The sequence below is a fragment of the Erithacus rubecula genome (assembly GCF_903797595.1).
Source record: "Erithacus rubecula genome assembly, chromosome: 3".
Taxonomy (NCBI): domain Eukaryota; kingdom Metazoa; phylum Chordata; class Aves; order Passeriformes; family Muscicapidae; genus Erithacus; species Erithacus rubecula.
In genome coordinates this window covers 25172848-25182420 of record NC_136689.1, presented here as the reverse complement: position 1 = coordinate 25182420, position 9573 = coordinate 25172848, and positions in this window count along the sequence as shown.

The following is a 9573-nucleotide window of genomic DNA, read 5'->3' as shown; positions in this document are numbered from 1 at the left end:
TGTATCTTTTCAGGTGGGAGGGGTGTTGAGTGTTTTGGGGGAAGGATATGGGTGATTTTTCTTTTCATTGCTTGTGGTGCATTTAAATGCAGAGGTACTGTCTCTCTTTGGATCATAACTATGTCCGTGATGAATGTTTTTGACTGTTTCTCTTCTGCCTGTGCGCCTCCTCTTCACCTCATGAAAGTAACAGAGCAGAATTTGGCCTTTGCTGCTGTACCTGAGGAGAGACCTGCTCATGTAGTAGAGCTGTTGGGTCACCAGCATGGCACCCAGGCAGGTGCTGCTGCCTCTGACTCCCCCATTCCCTGTGCCCACTCCCTGCCATGGTGTAGGAGGATAGTGAGAGTTGTTACTCTGGTAGCAGCTATAGGACAGCTAAACACCCAGCTTATAATGCAGTGAGTTTGTCCCTCAATTTGGGTTGAAGCTGTTTAATGCAAATAATATATTTGCATGACATAAGTATTTATTAAGTTAAATAAACATTTTGACCCAAATATTGCAAAGATCTTCACCACAGGTTTATGTGGCTGGTGGTCTGAGTGGCCCCAAGGTCTAGCCTTTGAAACAGGGTGTTGTGTTCCCTGACCAGCTCCCAGTACATGCTATGGCTTCCCTGCCAGCTCCTGCTAATGGATCACAGATTTGCTGGCACAGACCCAGCCCAGCTAATTTCAACAGTACTTTACACAAGCATTTGAAGATCACAACCATCATCTTAGCTTATTAAGGTTTAGGGTGGTTTTAGGAGTTTCTTGAGTCAAATTAATGCAAAATTGTAATACTTGCTTTTAAGTAAAATATAGCTAGCAGTTTGAAAAGCAGATATCATTAAAATCCTTTCTAGACTGTCATTATGGGCAGAAGCTTCATGAAAGTGGACATGAAATGGGTAAAGTATAGGGGAAGCTAAAATTTTTAATGGAGCTGTTAAACATGGGACCAATTACAAATCTTGAATTTTGAAATTATTTAGAAGTGACTAAAAATTAAGAAAGATTTCTCCTTTTTCCCATTTTGCTGATGCAGATAAAAGCATGTTCCTTAGCATTGCTGCTATTAAAAATAGTGAATAAGTCCTTTTTGCTAGTGATACGGTTAGGGACAAAATTTCTAGTTGTGTTGATGACCAACCAGAAGGCTGTCTGTGAATTACTGACTCCAATTCAAGGCATAAGCAGGTCTCACTGTTGACCTAGGGCTTTGTACAAAGAGCTGAGTTTAACTCCTGTGCAGGGGAAGAGAAAAGACTGTGCTAGTGAGGGATGTAGAATTTGTAAGTTTTCATAAATACAGAAGGCAATGTTGCCATACTCAAAGAAGTAGTGCTGGCTTTTGCTAGGCTAAAACCAGTGTTGTTAGTGAAATGAATGTATTGCAGACCTGCTGCCCTGCACACTGAATACTTGATCCTCTCTAAAGAGCCTAGCATTGTGAGCTTTAAGAAAAGCATGTGATACTTGAAGAAAAAAACAACATCAAACTTACTGTATAAAGATAGATACCAGGACTCTAATTAGACATTCAGAGAGTCATAGAATATGCTGTGTTGGAAGAGACCCAAGGGATCAGGATCATCAAGCCCAACTCCTAGCCCTACAAAGGACACCCCAAAAATCCCACCATGTGCCTGAGAGCATTGTCCAAAAGCTTCTTGAACTCAGATGTAGTTGGTGTAGTTGGTGACCATTTTCCTGGGGAGCCTGTTCCAGTGTCCAGCCACCCTCTGGGTGAAGAAATTTTACCTGTTTCCAGCTTAGCACCCAACATAAAATCCAACCTAAACCTACCCTTACTCAGCTTCATGTAATTTCCTTGAGTCCTGTCACTGGTCATGAGAGTGAAGACATGGGTGTCTGTTCCTCTGCTTCCCCTCCTGAAGATGTTGAAGACCACAGTGAGGTCTCTCCTCAGTCTCCTCTTCTCCAGGCTGAACAGGCCAAGTGACCTCCTCATAAGGTCAGACACTTCACCATCATGGCCCTCCTTTGGACACTCTTTAATAGTTTAGTATCTTTTTTTTATGTTGTGTCACCCAAAGCTGCCCCCAGCACTGGAGGTGAGGCTGCCCCAGCTGAGAGCAGAGCAGGACAATCCCCTCCCTTGCCTGGCTGTGATGCTGTGCCTGATGCCCCCAGGACAGGGTTGTCCCTCCTGGCTGCCAGGGCACTGCTGACTCACATTCAACTTGCCATCAACCAGGACCCCCTGAGCTCTCCACAGTGCTGCTCTCCAGCATCTCATTCCTGTCTGTGCACAAAACCAGGACTGTCCTGTCCCAGGTGCAGAATCTGGCACTTGCACTTGCTAAACTTTGTGCACTTGATGATTGCCTGTTGCTGTAAAAGGGTTACAGAGTGGCGAAAGGACACAGCAACAAGGCACTGTCTTGCTTGGTGCAAGCAAGAGCAGTTTATTGAAGGAAACCATGGCTGTAAATAAGACAGTTTGTGAAAAACAGAACACAGAGTTCATTGGTCAGAGAAAGAGACACCTCCTGTCCCAGGCTTTCCCACGGATCCAGCAGGTGTTTATCTTTGTTGTAATTCTTTCTCTTGTGTTTACAGTAGAGAAAAGCCTCTAGCCTGGGAAAAATCCTGGCTGAAGCTGAGAAAGTTTCATGGCCTGAGAAAAAGACTCAGAATCTGGAAAAAAGCCTGGTTGAAATGTGCCTAGGCCTTCAGCAGTGTCCATAATTGCCCATCTCTAATTTGTTGGAGTCTCTCTGCAGGGCCTCCCTGCTCTCAAAGGGATGCCAGTTTGGCTCCTCCCAGTTTGATGTTGTTGGCAAACTTACATCCCTTCCAGTCCTGTGTCCAAGTAATTTATGAAGATGTTGAAAAGCCAAGGGCCAAGGATGGAACCATGTGGAACTCCACTAGTGACAGGCCACCATCCTGATGGGTCACTACAACCCTTTGTGCCCAGCCCATGAGCTAGCTGCTCACTGATCATGGAACATGGTTTTTGGGCTGTGTACTGGACATCTTGTCCAGAAGGATACTGTGAGAGTGTTGAAAGCTTTGCTGTAGTCCAAAAAGATTACATCAGCTGGCTTTCCTAGATCAACTAAGTGAGTTACCCTTTTGTAGAAGGAAATCAGTTTTGATAAGCAGGACTTGCCTCTCATGAAGCTGTGCTGGCTGTGACCAATGACTATGTTAACGTTTGGATGTTTTTCAATATCTCCCAGAATAATCCTTTCCAAGATTTTACATGGCACTGAAGTGAGACTGGCAGGCCTGTAATTTCCAGGGTCCTTCTTCCTTCACTTACTGAAAATCAGGACAATGCTTGCCAGTTTCCAGTCAGCTGGGACCTCTCCAGATTCCCAAGAACTTCTGGTTTAAGTAGTGTGGCTTCTTGCTCTGTCATCTTCCCTGAGTTTTACCTATCTGTAGTTCCTAGGTACTCAAGGGAGATCAGAAAGAATTGAGTTTTAGTTCTGTAGGTTTTCTTAAAAGTAAGTGGTATATGTGTGAGTACAAAGTCAAAACTTTTGACCAAAGCTCTGTTCAATTATTTTACTACTCACAGTGCTAAAAATGAAGGTGAGAGCCTTTGGGATTCAGTTGTCTGATCTAATCATGAATCCAAAGAAACCACTCCTGTGGGGGGAACAGCCAACTTTCCACCCTGTGTGGTTTCCTCAGGGTTTTCAGCCGTTCTGTGGGAAACTTCACTGCAACAATTGTAGCATTGTACAGCTTCACTGTAGCTGGATGATCTGGAAAGATTAAATAGAGACCACATTTCTACAAAGTATCAGCTAGGTTATGGGAAGACCAGGAAAGAGATTCCTGTTCTCTAGAAATTAACTGTCAGATCATGAAAAAAATTGAATTTCTTTTTGCTCTTAAGTTTTTCCAGTAGTAGGAGAGCATATTCAGCTCTGAGTATTTATAGGTATTTTTGGAGTTTCTGTTTTGTTTTGGTTTGTTTTTAAACTAGCAGGAGAACCACTAGTTTGTCAGGTGTGCATCAGATGCAATATTTGTTTCAAAAAGTCAGGAGGCTTTTTTTTTTTTGTAGGCAGAGAGCAGCTTCATTGGGCCACTAGCTCCAGTTACTACCATCCTTCTGTCATCCAACAAGCAGGGAGAGCGTTTTGCATTGCATATTCTCTAATCAGTGTGGCAACCTGCCTCAGAGCAGGCTTTCTTGTCTTGCTTTCTGTGTAAAGGTGTTTTTTTCTGAACTCTGGAATTGGTGCTTGAGAACATTTTTAGGAGATTGTGGCTTCAGGAGGCCCCTCTGTGCTTGTTGTTAAACAGGGGCCTTGCAGAGAAAGAATTGAGCAAGTTCTCCTTGCCTTTAAAACTTGCACTTCACCATGCACTGCTCTTGCAGGGCATTGAGCACTTCTAAGACTTCTGAATGCTATCTTTGCAGTCAAACCACCACTGAGAAAGAAACCCATGCAGCATGAGCTGAGCTCCAAGTTACACCTCTAGGGATGTAGTAGACCAGATGACCAAGTGGAAGCAAATGCACTGATAGACAACTCACTGCCTTTTTCTGTGGTGTCAGTTTGGCAAGCAGAAAGGATGGCATTTTGTTAGAATAATTGTAGAGAACAAGCAACTAATTTTGGCCTTCAAATTTGGAATTGGAGGGAAGGTCAGTATTTTCTGTTTTATTTGTTTGGTTTGTTGATTAGTTAGGTTTGGGGTTTTTTTTGTCTTTTTTTTTAAATAGCTGACATTTGTGATCAACTGACCTGCACACTGATAGAGATCCACCTGACTCTCAGATAACAGCACCCTGGCTCTGTATACTTTGGTTTCTTAAGTTGTGCTAGTCTGAATTTTTGCATTCCTTTCCTTTGAAACTGCTTTTGGCTGTTTCCTTCAATGTCTAGCAGTTGCATATTCTCAGGGATTTTACTTACCCAAGGTGAAATAAGAGTAATCACAGCCTTACCCTAGGGGGGAGTAAGGCTGCTTTTTGTGTAGTATAGCTGAGCATAGAACTCAGATACAGCATATGAGGCAGGCAGTGTGCATCCTTGCTGAGACATGGTAAATCCCAAAGCAATCTGATAGAAGTGCTGTCTAGTACTGAATAATTGCAGTCAGTATATTTGAGTGGAGCTCATGAACACATCTTTGTTATATGTCATTGGAGCAGAGCTCTCAGTTTCAGTCGTGTTCTGCTTAGCAATCAGACACTTTTATTTATTTTATTTATTTTGTGGTCTTTTGTGGTTTTTTAAACAAGCTATATTCTGGATCCATCTCTGCAATTTAAAGACACCATACTCAGTTCCATATTGAAGTTCTGTGACATTACAATTGTAGAATATGAACTGCATACTCAAGTGCTTTAGTGTAAAACATAATGAATCATTGGAATTGACTTGACACTGTTGTGCCATGGATCTCCCTTTAACAGATGTATTTAAAGTTAAGGGCCATATACCTCCACTTACAAGCTTTTTGTAAAGCATCATCAGAATTTAAGATACAGCTGTTTGCTTTTAAAATCTTTCCTAGTTTGAAAAGTGTTGCTTGGTTGGTTGGGCATGTAAGAAGTATGCCCAAAATCTGCCCTAGGTGTTTGCAGCCTGCTTTGGCAAAGGGTTGTGGGCCATGATAGAAAAAGGTGCTGGGTATGTCCATATGCTGGACCTTATAACCCTTTCTTTTCATTGTCACTTCAGCTTTTGTGAAAACTTTTAGAGAAGCTTAAGCTGCCTTTCAGACACCAGAGAAGATCATTAACATGTTCCTACCTGGCTGTCTTGACCATTTTTCCTGCCTGATCCTTCTTTTCTATCCGTTGGTATCTGCTTTGCCATCAAAGCTGTTGCTGTCAGAGTAAAGCAGGATCTTTTGAAAGGCATGCAAATATAAACCTGAATTTTCAGAAATTAATTCTTTGGCAGGCTGTGTAAATTGGGACATTTCAGACTTGGGTGTTCTGCCTCACAGGAATGAAAGCACAAGGGGTTTTTTTTTGTTTTATTTTGTTGTTTTTAGTTTGCTTATTTCTCTTCTCCTGCCTGCATAGCACAGATAACAAAACCAAAAAAAAGCAGTGTGGAAATAACTGAATTCATGCCTCATTGCTACCTTCTGTAGCCCCCCTGGTGAACAAACCCTGCAAACTTTTGCTTGCTCCAAGCAATATAAAACTTCCTTCATGCAGGAGGGGTGTCATAGTGCGCTTACTGGCCCTGAGCAAACCCAGGCCATAGCTGATCCTGCTCACAGTTGACACAAGGATTTAAGCACTTGCTTTGAAGTTTTGCCATAGGCATATGCTTCACTTACACACACGTGCACCATCCCACTGGCATGCAGTTCTTCAAAATGCAGTTTTAGATTGACATTTTTAATATCCCTTTCTTGGTGTAAGATTTCTCTCCCACATACTTCAGATGTGCTAAAACTGGATTTTTTAAATATGAAACTTCCTTGTTTTCATTTCCGTATTTCTGCTTAACACTATGTCAACTTTCTTTTGCATTTCAGCATTCAAGGGGTCCAAAAAGTTATTGATTCCTTTATTTAAAGCCATGTTGAAAGTTTGAGATTTATGTGTACTTGAAACTACATGAGTAAATTGCATTCCAGAATACAGTAATTAAACTGAAAACCAAGGCAGCTTGCTTTTATGGTTTCCTTTCCTATTTTCTTTTGTTCAAGCCAGTTTTGGGCATACATTTTATCAATGTCAAGCTAAGCTTAATGTAAGCCTTACATTGCATACTAAAATATATTCATACTGAAATGCACTCAAAGACAAAGAGAAGGTATGTTGCCTCACACTTTAAATTTACTGAATTCTAAGGGCTTGTTTGTGCCCCTCAAATCACCTCTCTCAGTGTAAGCTTTGCACAAATTGTGCTGTCAGTTCAGTCTGAAATACTCTGAAGTTTCCAGTTTGCATCATTTCTCAAATCATATGGTGTCTGTCTCTTGGAGCATTGTTAAGACTTTGACAGACTTTTATATTATTTCATTATAATAAACTTATTTTAAATAAGCATGTTTTTAAATCTCGTTTTCTCCTTGCATGGATTTTGTTTCTTTTATTACAATATAGGGCCTAAAGTGCTCTTCAGGACTCCATTTGTTGTGGGTACTGTGTGAACAGTCAGAAGCAGTATGTTTCTGGTTGACAGAAACTGTCTGTATGTATCTTTGTATGAAGAATGTTGACACACATGAAGCCTGTTTAGACTGTGAGAATAAAAGCTGTGTCTGGCACACGGTTGTGGTCCTTGGCCAGTGTAAATATGTGAAGATTGTAGTTACAAAACCCATGTGGGCAGTGTGAGAGGAATTTGTATTTTCAAATTTCAAGTATTATTTGTTCTTGGATTTAAATCTCTTCCACAGAGATTTCAAAGACTTCAGAAAGTCCTGTGTGGTCGTCTCGAGATGCGGATAAGGACTGGTGCTCCTTAATGTGGGTGGAACATGTCCATTTCTTCTCCCTTTTCTTCCTCCATCTGAAGACAGCAGAGCTGTGAGACCCATTCCTGTGTCTCCAGCAAGGGCAAGTCCTTCTGTTAAGTGGCAGCAACCAGGCAGAGAAGCATTTTCTCAGATGCAGAAGAGCCCTTTCCTGTGCCTAACCGGCCCTGTGGCAGGCCTGGGATGTATCTGCATGTATTCTGTTGCAGCAGCACTGCTCAGCCAGAGCTGCTGTCTCCCATGGGATACAGGAGATTCTGAACCCTTCTAATTGCAGATGGCCTCAGAGCATCATCCTTGCAAAGGCCAGGAGTTGTATTTGTTTCAGCAAGGAACTTCCTTGTTCTGAACAGCCAAACACAGACCAGCAGCACTGCACAGACAGGTTCTGGTAGAAAGTCCATGCACAAAAAGATACCTCCCAGGCAAGTGTCACCTCACTGCAACTTCAGCTGATTAGAAAAGCAAATCTGTTGCCATTACAGGATCCCAGATGAACTGCAGAAAGAGCCCCAGCTTTGACAGTTTGCCATATTTGTTAGTAAAGGTCAGGGGATATGATACTGGCTGCTAAATTCCTGTCCCTGCAGGAATCTAGGTCCATGGTTCAAAATAAGAAATTGGTGTGCTGAGCATGTAGGGTTTGTAGGAACACACAGGTGCTGCTGTTAAAATGGGAAGGTGAAGGAGGACACATTGAATTCTATAATTACCAAAATATCCTTAAATACTCTTTTTCTGTACAGTTCATGTGTATGGATAAAAACCATGTTTTTTGATTTTAAGAGGGAAAGACAGTGCAAGCTCACAGCACCAAAGCCATGACCTATGCAATGAGGCAGAGTGCAACCTTCAGTGGGCTGGTTTCTTTTTAGCCCAGCTGGAAACCCTGCCCACCCTGCAGGCTGCATGGGGCTGGTATGCAGTTTTGCTGACCTCTAGGAAATAAAAAGCTATTGAAATGCACAATATGGGACCATAATTCAGAGTACAGCAAAACCTGGAGTACAGGTATTAGACATCAGTTTAATACATTTATGCAAAGTTGTTCTCTGAAGTTTAGCCATGAGGAGAAAAGTTTCATCATTTGTGAACTGGTAGAGTAAGAATCAAGCACTAGTATGATGACTGAGAAGAGGAATTGCAGGAGATGCTGCAGTACTCCAGACATTCCCAGACCTTAGTGCAACCAAGTGTCTGTCTGTTCATTTGAATGCTTTTGTCCAAGATGTCACCATGTGCTTTTTCCTAATATTTCAATACATGGACCCAAATATATTTCCTAATGAGCAGATATTTATTCCACTCTTCCTGTGTCTAACACTGGTTTTAGATTTGTTTCTTGTGTGTTGCAAACAACAACAACAAAAAAAATTAAAACAGCCTTAGAAAGCTTCTGGCTTCCCTGCCCTGCCCCTGTGAGGGGATGGTTCTCAGAGAAGCTGCACTACTGGCACTACAGGCTCAACCCCCAACTTTGGGGATTAGGGAAAAAGACTTTTCCAGCTTTTGTTGTGTTCTAGCATTCCCCTAGTCTTCACCTCTTACCAGCCTGTATTTCTTCACTGGTGTGCTGGCTTGAAAGGTCTGGTAAAATTTCTCTAGGGTCTTTCATTGTTTGCCCATGACTCTAGGGAGGTGTCACCATGAGTTCTGCCTGCAGCAGGAGGAGCTGAAATTGGTGGTACTTGTGTCTTTCCAGAGCTGTCAGCCAAGGAGCTTCACTAAGATGCTGCTTCCCCAGTGAGTGCTGGTGTGAACCAGCAGCATTTGGCTGTACCTCACTGCTTTCAGCTAGATGCATTGATGTATGGCTTATGCAAAGCTCTACAGCAATGCCAAAGAGAGAACAGCTCAATGTTCTCCCAAATTCAAACCAATCTGAGACTTTGAAATGCATTTTGCATCAATTTGTTTGTACCAGGGCTCCTGCTCCAGCTATGGCTTTCTGCCAAAATAATTTCCAATCAGTTTAGCATCTGTTTCCAGTGTTGGTATTGCTAGCTCATCTGTAGTCTTCAGAGACCGGACGTGCCTCACATAGTTTCCTATAGGTCACAGTTTTCCATTTGGTTTCTTGTTTAGTAGCTGGTACCCAACCTCTTCTGCAAGTAGGAGGAACTGGGCAGAGCAGCCTCTGCTGTGC